The sequence below is a fragment of the Mustela putorius genome, unplaced genomic scaffold (genome assembly GCF_011764305.1).
Source record: "Mustela putorius furo isolate JIRA1106 unplaced genomic scaffold, ASM1176430v1.1 tig00000095_pilon_pilon_pilon, whole genome shotgun sequence".
Classification (NCBI taxonomy): domain Eukaryota; kingdom Metazoa; phylum Chordata; class Mammalia; order Carnivora; family Mustelidae; genus Mustela; species Mustela putorius.
The window spans coordinates 9,027,405-9,049,858 of record NW_025421280.1 but is presented as its reverse complement, the minus strand read 5'-3'; the positions used below and the strand labels follow the sequence as shown (position 1 = coordinate 9,049,858).

The window sequence follows — 22,454 nt, the reverse complement described above, 5'->3', positions numbered from 1 at the left end:
ACGGGGGTGACTATGCCTCTCCCATTTACTCTTCCGCACATCTCCCCACAGCACAGTGCACATACCACTGGTGGGAGCACTGAGAGTGGAAAGGCGGGTCATGTGGTTTCTTGATCTAGGTCCTGAGTGTGTAATTTGGGGAAATTTTGCAGGTTTGGACACTTTTTTTTTTTTCTAAAGATTTTACTTATTTATTGGACAGAGATCACAAGCAGGCAGAGGAGCAGGCAGAGGGAGAGGGAGAGTCAGGCTCCCTTGCTGAGCAGAGAGCTTGACGTGGAGCTCGATGCCAGCACCCTGGGATCATGACCTGAGCCAAAGGCAGAGGCTTTAACCCACTGAGCCACCCAGGTGCCCCTGATTTAGACACTTTTATCTCTACATATAATACTGAAATAAAAAGCATTCAAAAAAACAACTTCTGGGAGCGCCTGGGTGGCTCAGTCAGTTAAGTGTCTGCCTTCGACTCAGGTCATGATCCCAGGGTACTGGACTCAAGCCCTGCATCAGGCTGCCTGCTTATCAGGGAGTCTGCTTCTCCCTCTCCCTCTTCCTGCTGCTCTGCCACCTCTACTCTCTATCTCTGTGTCAAATAAATAAAACCTTTAAAAAACAAAACAAAACAAACAAACAAAAAAATCCAACTTCTGGGACACCTGGGTGGCGCAATAGGTTAAGCCGTCTACCTTTGGCTCAGGTCCTGATCCCAGGGTCCTAGGATGGAGTTTCATATCCGCCTCCTATCTCAGTGGGGAGTCTGCATCTCTTCCTTCTGCCCCTCCACTCCTGCTAGTGCTCTCTTATTCTGCTCTCTCTCTCTGTCTCTCAAGCTCTCTCAAATAAATAACCAAATCTTAAAAAGAAAAAAGAAGAACACAAAAAAACAATTTCCACATAAGCAAATCCCTTGGAAAAGTCATTACATACCGTTGGGTACCCATACCTCCATCTAAATTCCATGCCTTAAACCATTAACCCCCACTTCCTTCTCAGCACCCCCCATGCCTCCTCCGGCCTCCCCACTAACCGCCCCCCGTTCCTCCCCACCCCGCCCCAGCTTCCATTCTTGGAGCTCCTTCTCAGGCTCCAGCGGGCCTCTCTCTGTCCCGGCTTGGCTCTTCCCCCCATCCCTCGGCCTGGCGTGCCCACCAGCCTTAAACCCTGTGTCATCCAGCGTCTCTGACTCTTCTCTCATATTCCTAACCCAGCTTAACCTTCCCCTGCCTCAGATCTGGATCCTCTGCACAGTTTGACCACTGTGGTCCTGCCCTCAACCTTCCTTGTGGTGAGGGACCAGCCTCCCCACCCATGCCCAAGCTTTCTGTCTGCCTCAGGAATTCCCACTCCCTGCCCCTGGAGTTCAGGCCGTTCACAGAGACCACGGTCCTCCCTGTTTTCACACTTGTGTTGTTTTTTTTTTTCTCCCCCTCCCTGTTATCTAATTCCCTTTCTAAATGATATTCATTTTGACTTTTATAAGCTGATGGTAACAAAATTAAAAGTCAACAATCACTCATTTCAACAGCCAATTCTTAACGGGGTGCTTCTTAGGAGTCACGCACTACTCTCTGGACCTCACACACATTAATTTACTTAATTCTCCTCACAATCCCGTAAGATAAGTACTCTTCCAACCCTGAGTTCAGGGATGGGTGAATGGACACTAAGGCCCAGAGAGGTTAACTAACTTGCCTAAAGACACACAGTCATTCCTGGTGGAGCTGGGGTGGGAACCAAGGCAGTCTGAGCCCAGAGCCAGGCCTCCTGAGCAGAACCGCCACTTGAAATTACTTCTCAGGCATCAGGACGGCACCTAGATCTGGCTGGAGGCCACAGAGGGCGCCTGGGTGGGAGTGGCTGGCTTTGGGAAACTGTGTTCTGAGCAGTGCTTCTTGTGTGAAACAGAGGGAGGTGTCAGGCCCAGTTCCTTGCAAGTGAACGGATCACTGACACAGGGCAGTACCCTGAGGTGCTCATGGTGGCGCCTGGAGACATCCTGGAGAAGGTGGCCTTCTCACCTCTCAAATGCTGCTCAGGACAAGGGCTGGAGAGAAGGGCTCATCATGCCATCGAAGGAGGGCAGCCAAAGGGCACACTGTGTGTGTGCAGTGGGTTTTTCAGTGAGCAGGGGGAGAGGCAGAGACACATGGAAGCTCCCACTCCCCTCCCCAGAGTCTGCTTTTGACTCAGTCCTAAGCCAATCTGAGAAAAAGATGCTTCATAAAACACTGAAGTGAGGAGACTCTGCAGAACCAAAGGCTTCTCACTGTGAAAAGCAACATCTGATTTAAAAACAAAGACCACTCAGGGCACCTCAGCGGCTCTGTGGGTTAAGGCCTCTGCCTTCGGCTCAGGTCATGATCCCGGGGTCCTGGAATCAGGAGGGAGCCTGCTTCCTCCTCTCTCTCTGCCTGCTTCTCTGCCTACTTGTGATCTCTGTCTGTCGAATAAATAAATAAAATCTTAAAAAAAAAAAAAAAAACACACAAAGACCACTCAATGGCGTGGTTCTGAAAAGCCACACTTAAACCCCCAAACTCACAATTCTACTGTGTTCACCGGCTTCTAAAGAGAGTTAACAAAATATGGGAGGGCATCCCTCTCTCTCTTCATCTCCTCTCTCCAAACAGTGTCAGAATTCTTCATCTTTCTGGGCCTTACTCGCCTTTGGGGCATCTAGTGAAGTCCAGGAACCCCTACCCAAAGGGAGTAAAATAAAATATATCCGATTATAAGGGAAACCAGTCAAATACATAGATATTAAAATTTTCAATTTGATGTAGCAATGTATGTCCTTTTATGTTAGTATATATGGTATATATACTACATAACTTAGTGTATCCTATATGCATAGAGTATATATTGTCTATTAATATAGACATACATATAAGTTATGTGTTACTAAGGTATTTTGGTTTTTTTAGATTGAGAGAGAGTGAGAGAGAGCAGGCCAGGAGATCAAGACCTGAGCTGAAATCAAGAGTCAGATGCTTAACTGATTGAGCCACCCGGGTGCTCCTGTTAGCAAGTTTTATATGCAAGTTATAATTTACATGATTTAGTATATGTGGTGATAAAGTACTTATTAGCATATGATACATGGAGATCCAGCACCAAGTTTGGTAATACCATAATTCCTAAGCAGCCTAATTTTCTAAGTAAATGATATTTCCAGATAACGTCCATGTCCCACTATGGGACATGAAGACATCTGGAATATTTATTGGGGACAGAGTCAGAGGTACTGCTCGTGTTATTACCCTAGCTTGTCGCCTGCATAATTGAGGGAAACGCCCGAAGTTCAAGTAGGGGTTAGTAGAAACAAAGATGTAAAACCGTCTCCACCCACGTGCAGGGGTGCTCTGACTTTTCATCAGGGGCAGCCAGGTTAAGAAACAGTGTTCTCGAAGGATGTTGGGATAAGACCAGGGCTGAAATGGGGGGATCTGGTGGCCGTTGGAAAGTAAGCACCATTAGAAGGGGATTTTTCTACTAAGGTGGGTGACTAGTTATCACAAGTCAGCCTGCTTATTCTTTTCACACTGAGCTGATTTTTCACAAAAACAAACAAACCAACCAACTTCCTCTTGCTCACAGATGTGCAGCGGGCCTCCCACGTCAGGGCGCAAGCCAGGGCCACAGACAGGTGTGCGGTGTGGAGGCTGAGACTCCGAAAGCTCTCCTTAGCCCTCTGTTCACTTCTTGACTCATTTTTAACCAGTCTTCAGCATCCTCTGTACCTGGAGCCCACTGCCATTCCCTCAGTTTTAATCCTCCCAGTTTAAGTCATAAGCCATTAAGAAACACGCTAAAGCAAAAAAGACCTGGGAAATGTTTTAAAAAGTAAGAGCAGCCCCTTCCTAGCAACAGTTTAATCAAGGGAGGTTTAAGTTATTCGAGCTACTCGCCCGAGTAGAAAGGAGTGCGTGCAGAGAACACTGGCGAACAGTTCCAGATCTGGGCTCCGGCCACTTTCCAATACATACCCCAAGAAGTCAACCTCCTTTGCATTGCCCCTGGCCCCTTGTGGATAAAATAAAGATAATTCTTTTTTTTTTTTTTAAGATTTTATTTATTTGACAGACCGAGATCACAAGTAAGCAGAGAGACAGGCAGAGAGAGAGAGAAAGATAATTCTTTAAAAGAAAGAAATCCAGGGACGCCTGGATTGCTGGGTGGCTCAGTTGGTTAAGCGGCTGCCTTCAGCTCAGGTCATGAGCCCAGCATCCTTGGATCGAGTCCCACATCGGGCTCCTTGCTCGGCGGGAAGCCTGCTTCTCCCTCTGCCTCTGCTGCCACTCTGCCTGCCTACACTCGCTCGCTCGCTCTCTCTCTCTGACAAATAAATACATAAGATCTTTAAAAAATATATTAAAAAAGAAAGAAAGAAAGAAATCCAGAAACGTCCTAGGTGTCAGTCATTATCCCAAATGGTTTGCCTTCCTTCTATCACTTGTTCTGTGCTGGAAACCTGTTAAGGAATATTCATATTCCTATGTTACAGATGAGGAAACCGAGGCACAGAGAAGTAAGTAACGTGCTGGGGTTGACAGAGCAGGTAGATGAGCAAACTGAGATTCCAGTTGGGCCTATTAGCACCCCTCCCCCTCCCAGGGCGGGGGCACCTCTGCAGCTGGGACTTCTCAGGAACGCTGGGCACCTTTACTTCCTCCCATTTCAATTTCACAGGACTATGCAGGAGAAAGGGCTTTGCTGGCTGAGTGATCGTGTGTCAGGGATCTCATTCTTTATGGATGTCAGTCCAGCCACTTGCTTAATTTGCAACAACGGACGGATGCCCGCCCTCCCAGTCTATCCGGCCTGCAGCTGTGGGGCTCAGCTTCCAACACGCTTCCCTCCAAGGCAACGTGCTACCACGAAGGACTGAAAAAATCCCACTGCTGTGCATGCAAGGCAGAAAAACCAACAGCAACAGGTAGGCCGTCCACAGTGGGAATCTGGGCTCTTGAGTAAAACGTGCGCAGGCCTCTCATCTAGGATCATTGTCCGTTTTGGGGGTTGGTTGTTTTGTTTTGTTTTGTTTTGTTTTGTTTTTTTCCTGGTTCACATAATGCTGGCTGGAATATAGGTTCATTCTGTACCCCAAGAGCACCGCTGCTCACCTTTCTTCTTTTGAAGGTTAGCAACCATAAAACCTCCACTTCTTTATGCTCTGGTTACTCAATTATTTCAAAGGGACCTCGTTTTTGGTATCTGGTGTCCAAAACGTTCTTCTCTACCCAAGCAGCACGTAATTGACACACCATCCAGGTCTTCGGTTACCATCTCCATCACCAAACTGCCTTGAAGCCAGAGGCAAACATGAAACAGGTTCCGTTTAACTTTCTCATATCCTTATTTCATGTCACTGGACCACGGGACCATAGGCTGGCAAGGACCGGACTCACTCAGTCACTTACTCATGATACCGACTACGTACTGAGCACCTTCCCCCTGGCACTGGGCTGGGCCCCCGGGGTTGCAATGATGAACCAGCACATATGGGTCCTGCCTTCCCAGAGCTTACAAGCTTGGGACCAGGGGGCATATGGTGGGAGCAGTGTTCTGAGAAGGTGACGATTTATTATACTGAGAGCTAGAGGCTCTGTGAAGGAGTGCCCAGGGCTGGGAGAAACAGGAATGCCCCTTCCATGCAGAAGAAGCCACATGTACAAGGATGAGGGGAGAGCTGACCAACCAAGCATGGGAAGGAGGAAGATAAGAAGAACCCTACCCACTGATGGGAGCAGAAACCAAAACAAACATCCTTGGGAAACCACAGGTCATTATCTAGGTAAGTTTCCCCAACACAGACCCATGCTCCTGCAAGGCCACTCCTGGGTACCTGCATCACAGAAGCTCTTGCCTGTTTATCCCAAAGGACAATGGGAAAAGCAAACAAAAGACTGTCAGGGAAACACACTTGGAGCAAAACTTGTACACAAAGCAAGGAGATGATAAACTCCTAATTCAGGAGAATGGTTACCTCTGGGTGGAAAGGCCTGACAGTGGGGGGTGGAGGGGAGGGGGCAGGGAGAAAATGGAATCAGAAAAGACAATAAGGTTCTTTCTCCTAAAGCCAGGTGGTAGGCTCACAGGCAATCATTGTGTTGCTACTGTTTATGCCTTATACATATTTTATCAGTATGTTTGTATCTGCTCAATATTTCATAAGAACCACTGCTTTGTATCTGCGTGCTGCACGGAAAATCGATTAGTGGGGTGAAAAGGTGGAAATGGGGAAAGCTGCTGGGGGCAAGGGCAGCTGCTAAGACAAGAAGGAACAGACGTCGGGAGTAGAGCAGGCATATGGTGGAGACAGAAGAAACTGCTTTCAGGCACATTTAACCTGTGTTTTTCAAACCGGGTTCAAGGTTTAATTCCAGAAACAGTTCTGGAGGGTGTGATGGGAAAAATGGAGTGAAAGGGTTTTATTTGCTTATTTACTCAGTCCCTTGATTTTTACAGATATGCACATCAAGACCCAGAGATGAGATGAGAGCAATCAGCGCAGCTTCAAAATCGCCAACACCCAGCCCCCTGCCTCCTTCCACCCAACCTTGCTGCAGAGCACGAACTCTCACTAGGACACACCCGACATTCAGCACCGCACGGCAGGCAGGGGCAGGAGCTGAATGTTGACAGCTTGTCTGCGGTAGGGATGGCGTGTCTTACTCCCACAGAGACTCTATCAGGAGAAAAATACTGAATAACTCCTACCTCAGTACAGTGAGGTTAAATCCAATTTAGTGGTTTTGCAAAAACTTGAGGCTGGCCAATCAGAGTAATGAATACAAATGGCATTCCGGTTATGTTTACTTTACCACAATAAAAAAGGTTTTAATTGGCATTCCAAGGAGTTGGTTGAACTTAAATGCTTAGCCATTGAAAACCAGTGTTCTACCCCCATACATGCTGATAGCTACATTCTTCAAAAACCAACTTTTTTCCTTCTAACAATATTTATGTAATTGAGACATGTATTCCCTTTGATTCGGGGATCCCACTTCTAGAAATGTGTCCTACAGATATATTCATGCATAAAGGCAATGACGATCTACAGATAAGAATGTCTACTCAAGCAACATTTGCAACAACCAGAAATTTTAAATATCCTAAATGATCATCAGTGAAGATCTGGTAAAAATAAATTATGGTACAGCTATATAATGGGATTTTACAGACTTTTAAAAAAAAAGAATATTTATGTAACTGATATTAAAAGCTGTCCAAGATCTACTGCTGAATGACAAAGAGGATGTAGCTATGGTATACCACCATTTGCCTTAAAAAACAAAGTTATGTACACATACACACATGAATATTCATAAAGGCATATGCATGGTATACATACCTATATATGATAAGCATCGAGGGAGGACATCCAATTCAAAATACATACTTACATGTTATAATTTTATTTCAGGGTATATGAGGTCATAGTAGGCACATAAATTTTCTTGAATGAATAAATTCCCTACATGCTTTTTATAAATCAACTTCCCAGTGTGTTTTATAAATCAAACTTGACCCCAAAATGTCATCCAATTCTTCCTCAGACATTTTTTTTTTATTACCCAATTTAACACTCTTCTCAGATAATTTAGGAAAGCTCAAAAAAAGCAACCCGAGCTTTGAGTCTTTCACACAAACCTATCCTGCAATAAAACCAACACGGCAGACTTTCCAGCGAGCAAAGTTTTTGAATGGTGATTATTTAATTAAGAGGTTAAAAAGGCACATGCCGTTTTCTGTTCACACAAAGGCGATAAGGTTTCCCCCCTTGCCCCACACTCACACGCAGTAGCGCTGCGGCATACTTCTCCACATATGTAATGTGAACCCAAGCTTTCTGCCTCGTCTGCTGGTAAAATGATAGGGGCTATCAACGGGATTAATCGTATCCCTTCATTCTATACCCCTTAATCCTAAAATAAGCAGTTCTAAACGCATTCCGCAACAGCATATGCACTTTTTCAGAGGGTCAAATCGGGGCTCCGTGATGACAATACTTGAAATGTTCCAGGTTATTCCTCGATAGATGACGGTGCCGATTCACAGAGAGGTTGGAACTATGGTGGGGGGTAGGGGGAGGAGTACTCTCACTTCAATACTTATTATAACCATGTATAATGGAATTTACTCTAGTAACTTACAAAAACTCTAGGTTTCAGATGAAGTCATCCCTACCTCAGAACAATATATTTTATGTTCTGCCATAGCACACTTGCCCTTTAGCAAGCATGCCCAAACTTTAAAAAAAAAAAAAAAAAAAGGATTTTGGATCCTCTATCATTGAGAACGTAGTGCCTAACTTATTGCTAGAAATGACAGGTCTAAATCTGTCGAAACAGTCAAAACTAATTCTTGACCCTGGGGCAGTAGCTGATATAACAGAGCCTTTTATCCAATATAACGAACATCTGTAGTCAAATTGGGAAGAAATTCGGCTGTGGTTGCCTGAAAATCCAAAATAATAGTGGTTTAAGCAAGATAGAAACAATTTCTCCCTCATGTAAATACAGTCTGGAGTTACGCAATCCAAGGCTACCAGGGAGAGTCTTTATGGTCACCAGGAATCCAGGCAATGCCTGTCTTATTCCACATTCCTCCGTACAGGGCTTCTACCTCATGGTCCAATTTGGCTGCTTGAGCTCCAACTGTCACATCCATATTCCAGTGGGCAGGAAGCAGGGGTACACACTTTCTTTTGAAAGGTACTTCCCAGACATTGTACTTACTATTTTAACTTATATGCTTTTGAGTGGAACTTAGTGAAATGGCAACCCCTAGGAATAAAAAGGGCTGGTACATACTCTTAATTCTCAGGCTGCTTGTCATACAATATTTTACAGGTTATATCCCTAAGGAAGAAGTAGATGATGGACGTGGGGACACCTAGCAGTGTCTATCACATTGAGGAATCACAAAATAATGATACATACATATGCTAATTTTTTTCTTGAAATATATAGCCATACATTCATTTCTAGGGAGAGAGGAGATTTTACATATGGGTTTATGGAACAGAAAACCTTTTAGGTCATGCACAAAAGAAACCTACAATCCATCTTCCTCGATTTCAGTTTGGTTGTTTTTAGAGCCGTGTCATAACGTAAAGATGTCCGAACAAATCTAGGTCCTTTCATGATCTCTTCCTCATTCCCAGTCTCTTAGAATCATTTTGCTCAAACCTAATTCAACTGAGTTGTTCGTAGTATCCATTACTGGGTTATTTCCAAGCACTGAGCTTCATTTTCATAGAAATAGCAATTCTTATTTCTGTTTACATCTTTATTTCATAGATTTACAAAGTTCACATATGTACCTACCGTCCCAAGGAGAACAGGTGGGAATAGATTTAGGAACAAACGAATTCACTCCTGGTAATATACGAGTCTACAACAGAGCTGAAGGGACCAGAGACTGACAGCGTCCTGAAAAAGGACTTACAAACTGGATGTTTCATTGAGGGAAGGCAGACCTTTGGTTTATCCAGCAAAGGGGATTGAATGAACAACTCCCTTCCAATTTCTTCTTGCCAAAATCTCCTCCGTTGGCTATTTTAGCAAGAAAGCCCTAGTAATGCTATCATCATGTGTTAATGATGACGGAGCCCTTCCTGATTCATCCATGTGCCTCAATCTCAAGATGAGAGAAACTGAGGTCCAGGAGAGTTCAGTAAGTTTCCAAGTATCAGAGGTGTGTTTTGCCCTTCCCAAAGGCATTTGCTGCTTGCAACACTTTGCATTACTCCTCCTCAGTGGGTGAGAATGCCCTTGGCTTTGGGGCAGGACTACCTTCACTGTGATGGCACAGTTACTCAGGCTAAAGAATGTTTAACCACACTGTCTCCAGACTACTAAGCACCAGCAGCCCTTTCCAAGTCACTGTGACCAGATCACAGAAATGCAGCCATGAGTGGCCAGACACCCACAACCCTAGAGGTAGATGTGATGTTTTGTTGTAGTTGTACAGCTGCTTTCCTGTTGTCTCCTGGATCACATGATCACAGCTGTGGACCTGGCTTGTGCCCTCGGACAGTGCCAAATCCTAAGGAATCTGAATAGCTCTTTATTCTCAACAGAAGTGAACAAAGCTTAGCTCAAACCAGAGTATCATCCTATTGTAATAATTCCTAGGAAAGCAGATGCTATAGTTCATGAGACACAAACTTCACCATTGCACACAAATCTGTTTCCTAAAAGCTATTTATCCTGGACTCAGGCAAACAGAAACAGGAGAAATGCTCATGTCATTAAGAAAACAAATAATGCTTTTCCATACATCTGCCTGATGAGATCCTTTGTTCAGTTTTCTATTGAATCATTTCATATTGTTCTCATTAGTTAGAGCTGTTTCCACATTTTGAAAAATTAGGTCTCCTTATATCGTGCATTACCAATAATTTTCCCAAGTTGTCTTTTGAAAATTTCAAGTTATTCATGGGAAGATAATCTTCTTTTCTGACTTCTGGGCTCCGGGTCATCCCTTCATTTATTCATTTATTCAACAAATTCTATCGGGATTTTTGCCATGCACCAGGTATTTTTCTGAGAGTTGGGGAATTAAACAAACAAACAAAAAAGGCACGAAACAGAAGATTCTTATGAAGCTGAAGTTCTTGTGTAGACTATAGTCATTAAACCTAGTGCACATCAAAATCCAGATAATCCATTAAAAATGTAATAGAGCATCATGTCGTGAAAAGTGCTCCAGAAAAAAAAACAAAAAACAAAAAAAAAACACCTAAGAGAAGCAAGGAAAAGAGAAGGGCTGGAGCACTATTTCGGATGGTTAGGAAATGCTGCTCTAAGGAAACACTGGAGAAGAGGCCTGGAGGAAAGCAAAGCAACAAATTGTGTGGACATCTGCTGGGGCGGGTGGGAGTTGGGGGGAGCTGCCCTGTCAAATGTCCTGAGGTAGAAATATGCCTGTGTTTAGGAACCAGTAGGAAGGAGGCCAGTATGGCAAAAGGGTATGGAGTGGGGGACAGAAAAAGAGGAATTATTTAGATTTAGATATGCCTTTTAATTTCCAAATTTATAAAAGCATTCACCCAAAAGAAAATTGAGGGGCTTGTTTAAGTTTCGAATCTCTCTCTCCTTATTGCAAATGGAAAACTGCTTGTCCTAGCACCATGTATTGAAGCTTAGCCCATGGCTTTTACGGGTCACGTCTCTTGAACACCGCTCACAGAGACTCGGGCCTAGTTTTGGAGGCATCTTGGTCTGCCTCCAGCATCACCTCCTGCTCCAGCACCACACTATCTCATTTCTGTACCCTTACGATGTATTGGACTACCCAGTGGGGCTAGAACCTCCTAAACCTTGAGTCATCTTCACAGACACCAGACCTTGGCTGGTTTTCCTTTCTGCTGATGGAAGAGCGCGAAAGCTACTTTAGTAAATTCCATGGCCCCTAAGTGACAGGAAGGAGGAGGCAGCCAAGAAGATACCGATGCTCACATGCGAGTGGGGCTTCTCTCTCCCATCTGCACTCCTGGCCCTCAACATCAGCACCGATCACGTACCAGTACTCTATACTACTTCATGGTAAGAAATCTCCTAGACTGCTAAGTGGACAGTCATTTAAATCATGTCTGTCTGGCTTCTCCGATGTGACATTAAGCCCTGGAGGGCAGGGCTATAATGGTTCTCAGACTACTTCTCTGAACCACCAGCACCAGCACCTGATTTATTAGGTGTAAATTAAGCACCAACTGAGAGCTAATGAATGGGAAACTTGGAGCAGGAAGGGGATAGCCCCACCACGGTTTAGATCCCTCGGAGCAAGGCAAAGAATATGGTGCTCAAAAGCCCACATCACAGTCAGAGTCCCAAGACCTAACCTTGGTTTTAATACTAATTGTGTGACCTTGGGTATGTAACTTCAACTTGCAGCACCCAGGTCTCCTCTTAAAACCAATGTGGATCATGGTGTCTGTTTCATAAAGGGTTTCGAGAATTAAATTGAAGACTATAAGAAATGGGCCTGGGATAGAATAGCTCTTGCCCATTGTAAATGGTCAATTCATGATCGCTAATATGAGAGTGATAATGAGGAAAATCATTTGCTTTCATTTTATTTCAGTTAAGTTACTAGGAAAAGCCAATATCCATTCATGCTGAATTTAACAGAACAAAAATCAGGGAGTAGGGAAGTTTAATTAATGTTAGACTTTTTCTGATGGATTTTACAGACAAGTCATAGGAGCTGGGGAGTGGAGTAAGTTAGCTGTGGCAGGACTTTGTAGAGATGGGACCTAGTTCCAGAATTAGGAAGAATTTTCTTTTCTAAGGGAGCTCAATTTTCTCCCCTTTGAAAGTCAATCAGTTATACAACCTAGACATTAATTAAAAGCCCCAGGGCCAACAGTTCTTCCCACAAATAACCGTCTATACACTATCAGTTCATTTCCTATACATCTCCCTGGCAAAGCCCAACAAAAGCTGCGAGAAGATGGATGAACTTCATAGAGTGACCCCAGGGGGTCAACTGATTCAGAATGCTGAATTCATCAATATGGACAGGAAATTCCATCCACTAACAGCGGTTTGCACAATCCCTGCCTGTTGCAAGCATTTAACCGCACCTCGAAAAGACAAAAGGCAGGTTCCCCACAAAGGTGCCCTAAAGTGGATACCCAGCTCTCTAGCACTCCTGGACTTTCCTAGATAACGCATTTAAAAAGCCTTAGTTGGGTGCATTGCTGGAGAACATGAAAGGGTATATGCTTTCTCACCATGATTATAATTATAATGGGTTGAAGAGCAGCCCCCTGGACAGCTACATCCACCGGGAATCTCTAAATTTGATTTTATTTTGGAAAGGAGTCTTTGTGGATGTAATGAAGTAAAGGACCTTGAGATGAGATCATCCTAGATGAGAGGGTGAGCCCAAATCCATCGGCAAGGCCTTCTGAGAAGAGAAAGGGATAGAGAGACAAAAGGAAGCACCCTGTGATGACAGAAGCAGAGATGGGAGTGAAATCTACAAGCCAAAAAATGCCAAGGTCTTTTCCCCTTATATCCTACAGAGAGAACCGACACTCCTGACCCCTTCATCTTGGACTTCTGGCTTCAGAACCGCCAAAGAATGAATTTCTGTTATCTGAAGCCACCCAGTTTGTATTCATTTACATAATAATACAGTTATGTAAAACTCCCCATTGAAAAAAGCCCTAGAAGGAAATCACACCCTAATGTGGAGAAGATTCCTCCTTGGATCCAGGGAGTCTCACTACTTTTCTTTTTTTTTCCCCCTAAAGAAATCATTTGACTTTGTTGACTTTTCCAAACTGTCTACATGGCACATTTATCATCCAACTATTTGATCAAGATTAATTTAAAATAAGAAATAAACCTGCTTTTAAAATGCTGTTATCACCAGGGCTTTGAAAAGTAAAACCCAGAATTTTTCAATAATCCCTAGCAGTTGGATACATCTATGAAACCATTCTACCTCCCAGGACCCAGGAAAACCTAGGTACGTCTCCTTCCCTATGACTTCAAATATTCCTGGACCCAAGACAACAGAGACATGCCTGTTACCCATTGCCTCCAAATGTGGGGCTTCATGAAGCTGAGAGGAGACGGTCCTTATGACTTCCCAACAACTCTGTATGTCACTGGAGAAGCTCCAAAGGGCAAGTCATCAAAGATGCAAATGATAGGCGTGTGCTCCTGGGTGCCTGACTGTGGAACAAAAGGCTTGGGGAAATTATATTATCACAGTAATTTCATAGTATCATTGAAGAAAGAAAACACCTGCATTCTTCTAATAAGCCCCCTGGAGGCCTAATTCCTCAGCACTCAACGTGGAGGACAGGCTCTGGATGTTACATGTACACTTAACGAGCCAGTTTTTAAGAATTGTGAGAGCAGTTTCTGCATCCCCAAGTAGTTTACCAAACATAAAAATCAAATAATGCTCTCATTAAATGCCTTCAAGCTGGCAAAAGTATGTCTGCTTCATAATGTGGTGTTGGGATCTGTGAAACATTGGGGACCATAAGCTTGAGAGCACAGGTCCAAAGATTGGAGGTCCTGGTTATTTTTAGCTTAGGGACTCAAGCCGGCTCCGAGGGGGTGCTCCGTAAACTCCCTCCCCTGACCTCTTCTGCAGAGGGTTCCTCTAGGAAACATGCAAATGGAATGCTGCAGACTCCCACTTTTCACAAGCTTCCCCATAGCCCAATTTAATACCAAATGTGTCAGCAAGCTGAAGAGAGCCCCCTTCGATGTATGCAGATCTGATGGGGAAACTGCAAGTGGCCAGTTTGTCACCTCTCAGACACCCTCAGTCCTCTGATTTTATAGACTTTCACCTTAAAGCCCCCATCCGCAAGTAAACCAACCAGCCCAGGGTTCTTCAGACGTTCTGTTCAGTGTGGGCAACAGTCCAATCTCATCCCCAGACCACTGAGAATATGACTCTTTTCTCCAAGTTATAGTTTTATATTTAGACAAGGAGAGACAAAATGCCAGAGCTAAACATGCTGTCTTGGTCAGAGTACTTGTGATCTTGAACCTCAGAGACCTGGATTCAAATCCTGACTCCACTACTTCTTACCCGTGTGACCTAACACATGTTACCTAACCCCCCCTGGGTCACAGTCTCCCCCTATTTACAAAGCAGAAGATAAAACACGTGCCTCAGAAAATTGTTCTGAGGGAATCACGGGCCATGAAAAAAGCCAACCACACAGCAAACCCTCAACAATGTGAGCTCCTTTCAACAAGCAACTCCCAGAGAGGGAGGATTTAGCTACTTAGATGTCCTGCTCAGTCCATTTGTCCCAGCCAACTGGCGACTTTCTTCTGTTCTGCCATTCTTATCTCCTTCCAGTCAGGCATAATCACTCATTGGCTTCTTCAAATTACTAGCACAAAGTTAGATGTCTACAGCAGCCAGCCTGAAATGTAAATGAGTGAGGCAGGCCAAGGATAACACAACAGGGAATGGTGGGGACTGTGGAAAAGCTGAACACACATTCTTATCAGAAAGTAAGGGAGGAATATAATAAGCCCAGAATTGCTGGAAATACATTACTCCAAAGAAACCCTGAATGTGATTTCTTACACGAAACATCAAAATGCTGGCAACTACTTAAAATTTTAAATTTAGTACCACGGCAACAAAATATAGGTACAGGCCAGATCTTGTCCCAGGACTTTTCAGAGTGTGATCTTGGAGTTCAAATATTGTATAAATTAGAAAAGGGAGCTTCTCCTTAATGTTCATGTAAGTCAAAGTGTTTGGTGCGGCACACTAGCAGCAGGAAAGCCCGACGCTTATCAAGCAGGCTTGAGTAACACGGATTAAGTATCACCTTGATGATGAGTGGCTTTCATCTTGGACATGAATTTTCATGGTCCAGTTGGTGGGCACAAGGCACAAAAAAAAGGCCCCTTTTTATATAAGGACACCAGGGGCAAAATTTAAATGTTGTCTTCTTGTTATGGTTGGCAAACTGTTTTAACGAACATCATATGCACATTTCACTTAAGCAAATAGACTGTGAGGGTAGAGGGTCCAATTCTAAACTCCATTTCATCTGAAGTGTGTATGTCTGCATGTAAGTGTGTGATGTGAGTTGGCTATCCCTTTAGAACCTTAAGTCCCACATGGTCGGGGGTGGGGGAGCTTGGAGACACCATCTCTCCTGCCTGAAGTTCATAGAAAAAGGAACGTCACACCCGTTTAACAAATGAAGCACTGCAGCTCATTATGGGGGGGGGGGAGGATTTGTTCTCTGTCATTGCATCTCCAACCCACACCTTCCTTCTCTCTCTTTTTTTTTTTTGGATTTATTTATTTATTTGAGCAGGGGGTGGAGGGGAGACTGAATGGAGGGAAGTTGCGGAGAAAGAGAATCTTCAAGCAGACTCTCCGCTGAGCACAGAGACCAATGAGGTACGCAATTTCACAACTGTGAGATCACGCCATGAGCTGAAACCAAGATTTGGACGCTTAATCCACTGGGCCCCCAGGCCCTCCTGCCTTCCTACTCCTTATCCAATCCTGTTGCTACTCATCTGTCTTTCGACCACAGACCCATGGAGCTTACATTACATGCCATGCACAATGAGGCATGTTACGTGCCTTATCCCACGTAATCCTCCTGACAGCCTCATAAGAGAACCTCATAATAGTAACCTTATTCCCATTTTTCAGATGAGAAAACCAAGGAAGGCTCGGAAAGGTTAAGTGCCATGTTCAAGGATTCTTAGCTAGTAAAAGGCAGAACCAAGACTATAATCCCAGCAAAACGTCTTCAAAGGCTTTCCCTTTAACCGCTCAGCCATAATCTTCCCACATAAGCCCTATATACTTCATAGAAGTTTTTATGACACTGCCTCAAAGTACACATTTCTCCCCAGAGATCACTCCCCGTGGCTCTTCCATACACAGGGCAGGTAGAATTCTTTTGATCTCATAATGCTCTACCCTCTGGGAATCATTCCCTTTGGGGACGGCTCCCTCTGTCCACAGGGAATTCCCTCTGGGATTCTCATTAATGGTAGAGTTAACGGATAACCTTACAGCTTTCTGAACCAGCAGACCACAAAATAACACACTTATGAGATTCCCCCTCATCCCACCAACCTTAAACAACAGACGCAGAAAGATGGATGGCAACCTTTCGACAGAATGTGAGTACCACTCTCCTGATTAAAGACAAATAAAACGTATTTTGAAAAAGAAAAAGATGACTGACATCCATGCTCCGTGTTTTCTCACTATTCATTGGGAACAAATTGTCACTCAGAGTGATTAAACAAGGATTAATTACAAGGTTGCTGTACACGCTGAGATGTTTCAAAGTTTCAGCCTGAAGAACACATAAATATATTCACATTTTTTTCAATAGCAGGGGTGGAATTTGGCACCATCTCCTTGGAAGACAATTTGACAAGAGCTTCACATGGCCCTGTTGTAGCATAAGAAAAGCTATTATCATCTGCTATATAATCAGGAACGGTGGAAAACCACCAAAGTGGCCATGAGCAGAGAATTTTCAATTTACTGATAACCCATACACCAGATTCTAAAAGCTAAGAAATGTATTAGTTTCAATCTTTCTGCCTTTTTTGTTTTTTAAGATTTTATTTATTTATTAGAGAGAGAGAGAGTACAAGCAGGGGGAGTGGCAGGGAGAGGGAGAAGCAGGCTCCCACAGAGCAGGAAGCCCGACCCTGGGCTCAATCCCAGGACTTTGGGATCATGACCCAAGCCAAAGGCAAGATGCTTAACCAACTGAGCCCCCCAGGAGTCCCTCGATCTTTCTGCTCTTTATATGATGACACGCAAAGATGTCCTGGAAAAATTTGTAAATCTTAAAGTATGCTACAGAAGACCACATAGGATGCATGTTTTCTCTAAAATCTTATTAACAAAGACTAATTTGAATGAATTTGAGGATGTAAAAAACCAAGCCATAAGCAATAGATCTCAAGACATCTGGCTGGGGGGTCAAGCAGCCTTTCTGCCCAGGGCCACGTGGTCAACTCTTCCGGTTTCCTGGGCCACGAGGGCTGTCTCAGCTACCAGACTCTGCTACTGTAAAAGCCATCAGAGAGGATGCTAAAGGAAGCGGCATGGCTGTGTCCCATTAAAACTCCAGCTATGAACTTAAAATGTAAATTTTATGTCATTTTTATGTGCCACAAAATGTAATTCCTCTTTTGATTTTTTTTCCCCCAACCACTTAAAAATAGGAAAGCTATTCTTGGCTAGAAGTCTCTACAAAACCAGAGAGCAGCCTGATTGTGTCCCACTGGCTGTGCTTTGCTGACCGCTACTCTCAAAGGTGTAATGAAGGGTTTGCTTCTGGGTGCTGTGTAAGTTTTCTATGCGCACGTACGTGTGAGGGTGTGTGATTTTAAAATACTTCACAATAGCGACACCTTATCTGGAAATCAGAGACCATAACATGGACACATTGGGACGAACAAATAGGTTTCTTCGAGAGAAAAATCCTACAAAGGTGCTGAAGCTTCTATCGAGCATGTTATCAAATGCCAAGGATGCACAGTGAGCCGGACAGCAAGTTCTGAGCTGCTATAGATCCTTCCCTACTTTGAGGATTCCAGGCATACGTCTTGGGTGCACACACACTCATACACACACGTACCATCTCCTTTCACCCCCCCCCCAACCCCCAACTTTTCTTGGCATCTGAAGAGACAGAAAGTTTTTCCTCCCCCAGCAAAATAATCAGGGAGCCCATTTCTTAGCCAAATGACAACCCACTAAAGGAAACCAAGCCGGCATCTCCCCAGATCGCCACCAGAGTCATCAATCAACACAATTGCCCGGGCAACTAAGATGCTTTTCGAGGCAGTATTGGCTGACCCAGGCTACATGGGGCCAAAGCATGCCGCCTGGAAAGGCCGCCGGTTGTCCAGAGACAAACCGCTCTGCATAATTAAAACCACCTCACAAAACCACCCCTGGTCTGAGCTTTCCACGTCAGCGGCTCTTGAAAGTGCAACTCCAGGAGGCTTGTTCTAAAAGCCCGCCTTTTAATACTCAAGTCGAATCTACATTTATCAGCAAAGCCGAAATGTTAAAGGGATTACAAGGAGCTTAGAATCCGCTGGCGGGCATTGATCTGGTCTCGCAAGCCGCATCTCCACATGCCCTTTAGAAATGGCTTTGGTCTATTCCCTGGTTCTTTGGTTGTCTTTGATTTCTGCACCAAATCTCACCCAGGTTGGAGGGGAGGTCTCCTTGAGTTCTAATTCCAAAAGGTTCTCAGATTCTTTTCTTCTAAAACCAAGAGATGCTATTGCATATTCCCCTCAATTGCTGTACAGCCCAGGGATTGGCAAACATTCTTTCCAAATGGTGAGGCGGTAAATGTTTCTGGCTCGGTAGGCCAAGTGATCTCTGTTACAAATACTGAACTCTATTACTGTAGCAAGAAAACAGCCATAGACAGTGCATAAACAAATGCACTTGACTTTGTTCAGATAGCTATTTATGGGCACTGAAATTTGAATTTCTTTTTTTTTTTTTTTAAGATTTTATTTATTTATTTGACAGAGAGAGATTACAAGTAGGCAAAGAGGCAGGCAGAGAGAGAGAGAGAAGGAAGCAGGTTCCCTGCTGAGCAGAGAGCCCGATGCGGGACTCGATCCCAGGACCCCGAGATCATGACCTGAGCCGAAGGCAGTGGCCTAACCCACTGAGCCACCCAGGCGCCCCTGAAATTTGAATTTCATACAATTTTCCTAGGTCATAAATGCCCTTCATTTTTTTCCAACCATTTAAAAAAAATTTTTTTTTAAGATTTTATTTATTCGTTTTAGAGAGAGGAGAGAGAGAGATCAGGGGGAGGAGCTGAGGAAGAGGGACAAACAGACTCCGTGCTGAGCTCAGAGCCTGACACGGGGCTCAATCTCATGACCCTGAGGTCATGACCTGAGCTGCAACCAGGAGTCAGATGCTCAACGGACTTAGCCATCCAGGTGCCCCATTTTTTTCTAATCATGAAAAAAAATGCTAAAACCATGTATGTCTTATAAGCCACACAGAACAGGTAAAGGGTCAGATTTGGCCAGCAGGACTCAATTTGCTGATCCCTGGTCCAGACTGTTGCTACTCAAAGCCTGTTCCCCAACCAGCAGCATCAGCATCAGCATCACCTGGGAGCTTCTTAGAAATGTAGAATCTTGGGCCCCTGCCTCCATCCCCTTCAATCGGAATCTGCATTTGAATACGATGCCCTGGGAATTCCTATGCAAGCCAAGTTGCAAAAGTCCTCGTCCAGACCCAGAAATCTGCGGTCAGACAAGGCCGGAAGACCATCGACTCGCTGGCTATAAGGATGTAGGCAAACTGTTTGACCCCGAGACTCCGTTTCTGTCTCTATTAAAACAGGGATAAATAATTGTACCATCTCCAAGGATTGATGTCATGGAAAGACAAGAAAGACATAAAGCGCTTGTCTGGCTTTGCCTGTGCTTTTGGAATGGCAGCTACTCTTACAAAAGCGTCCTATTTTTTAAGATCACATTTAGAGAGACGAGCGTGCTTATTCAGCGTGTAAAAACTCCAGGCACTTCCAGTATGGGACAGGGTGCCCAAGGATTTGAGGAGGTCCCTCAGGGCAACCAGAATGTCAGAGACGACGGCGAGCCAAGGTCATACCCATCTGAAGAGAGACCACTCCTACGCTGCCAGGTAGCAAAAAAGGCTCCGTGCTATCACGTTGTTGGATTTTCAAAGAGAAGCTGGAAACCTAGATTCTAACGTTATAAAAAGCCCTCTTACTTAACACACTGGGCAGACCAAAGAAAATCCACCTGCGGGCTGCACGTGACAGGAGAGCCCTCTGCCTTACATCGGAGAGGGAACAGGAAGCCTTAAGTCACCAGAAAATGAACTGGGGGTTTAGAGCTCCATTCCAGCTCATTCTCCCCAGTGAGGAGACCTGAGACATTATTTAACAACTTGGAGCCCCGGTTTCCTCATCAGGGAAATCCCCACTTGTACCTTGGAGAGTTTGGGGAGGACGAACTAGAAACGGGTATCACCTGGGCAGGTAGAGCTCGGAACAGGGTAAGTGCCCATCCCGATCATGGCTGATGCTGCAGCATTATTGTTGCTACTTTATTCCTCAGAACCTAGGCATTCACAGGGCAAAGCTTCCCAGGAAAAAGGGCTATTTTTCCCCTCCCTTCTCAAACTGGTTGCAAACAAGCAAGCTCAGTGAACCCCCACCGAGCGTGCTCTCTCATAGTACAGGAAGATCTTAGTTATTAATGATTTTGTTCTGCCCATGGTCCCTGAAGATGCCTTAATGTTTCTCTTAATGCAAATTCCCTCTGAGGCCGGCCCCAGGCTGCCTTCAGGTGCTGCTGCTTTGTGGCCCAGTCGCCTGTGGGAGACAGTGCTTACCTCTGCCCTAGATCAGGTGGAGGAGGGCACCGTGCTGGACGACTGTGAGCCCTCTGTTCGCCAAAACACGGGAACCTTCCTAGGGTTTTTTGTTTTGTTTTGTTTTTCTTTAGAAATCCTACAAATCCTGGGGCACCTGGGTGGCTCAGTGGGTTAAGCCTCTGCTTTTGGCTCAGGTCATGATCTCAGGGTCCTGGGATCGAGCCCTGCGTCCGGCTCTCCGCTCAGCAGGGAGCCTGCTACCTACCCCACAACCACCTACTTGTGATCTCTCTCTCTTTCTGTCAAATGAATAAATTTTTTTAAAATTTCTTAAAAAAAAAAAAAAACCTACAAATCCTCACATTTGCCACCTGCAGGTGTTGGTGATAACGGAAATGGGGAAACAGTATTGTAACTCGGGGAGATTCCCACGAAATCTAAGAGCCGTCCTCGGGGCCTTCGGCGTCTTCCTTCACACGGAGGAAGCCACAAAGTACAGGGAACAATCCAGCATCCACAGGGCTAGGTGTTCGAACCCCGCACTTCTCCCTCTCTCTCTCTCTCTCTCTCTCAGGTGCACACGAGTCAGCTGGGGATCTCACTAAAGCTCAGATTCCGTAAGTCTAGGGCGGAGCCTGTGATTTTGGATTTCTAGCAAGTTCCCAGGGAGACGTTGATCCAGCTGGTTCCTGCCCCAGGTTTGAATCAACAGGGCTCCTCCTCCTTCCCTTGCTTCATCTAGGTCCCTTCTCAAATGTCACCTCCTCAGAGAGTCCTTTCCAGACCACCTTATCTAAAATGTAATTATTTGTTCAATGAGGGTAGGAATCCTGTCTGGTGTGTTCTTTGCTATATCCCCAGCACCCGCTGAGAGCCGGGCCCAAAGCAGGCGCTCAAATATTTGTTCGGTAGAGAAATCCCACATCGACAGCAGAGGGAAATGGAACTCGGGGAGCCCAAGCCATTTGCTGAAGGTCACAAGACAGCGGGCCAGCTCTGGACTTGCAAGCCTTAGCTCTCTCCACCACACCAGAGGAGGAAGCAAACACTCTTCTTGCCCTAGAACCTTCGTTAGTACCTTAGAGCTGGATGCAGGGCTACCATTCTGTTCTACTTTGGGGGGAATGCCTGCTGGTGGGCAGTGGGTCAGAGGGGACCCGTGTAGAAGCAGAGCGGCTAGAAGAGAGGCCAGTCAGTAATGTTTAGGGTGCCCTGCTCCTCTGGGGTAAGGGAAATTCTCTCTCTTCAGGTCTGACCAAAAGGAGCCCTTCAGCCTCCGTCAGGCCACCCTCTTGCTCTTCTCAGGGCTCAATGGTCTCTCCCCTGGATTCACAGCCTCTCCCCGCCCTCCCACCCCCCTCGGAGGAACAGAAAGTGAGCACACTGCGGGCTCCAAACTGCCAAAAAAGAACATTGTGTTGTAACCCAGGAATGGTTGTCCCTCTTCTCCAAAAGGTCACCAGAAAATATGCCCATGGGGGAAAAGGAGGGAGCAAAAGCAAGGAGCTGCTTCCTTTCCAGCAATGGGTGGAAATGCTATAAAAACCCCATTCATGGAGCCC

At 45.0% G+C, this 22,454-nt stretch overlaps 1 protein-coding gene and 1 long non-coding RNA gene across 3 annotated transcripts in view; one reads left to right on the top strand and one right to left on the bottom strand.

The window, feature by feature from the left end:
* PRICKLE2 (prickle planar cell polarity protein 2) overlaps positions 1–22,454 on the bottom strand; it is a 318,505-nt gene that overhangs the window by 293,086 nt on the left and 2,965 nt on the right. The window lies entirely within an intron of this gene.
* Positions 4,709–7,094, top strand: LOC123391467. Its single transcript, XR_006606175.1, has 3 exons — positions 4,709–4,936; positions 5,658–5,794; positions 6,469–7,094. It is a non-coding gene; the product is annotated as an uncharacterized LOC123391467 (long non-coding RNA).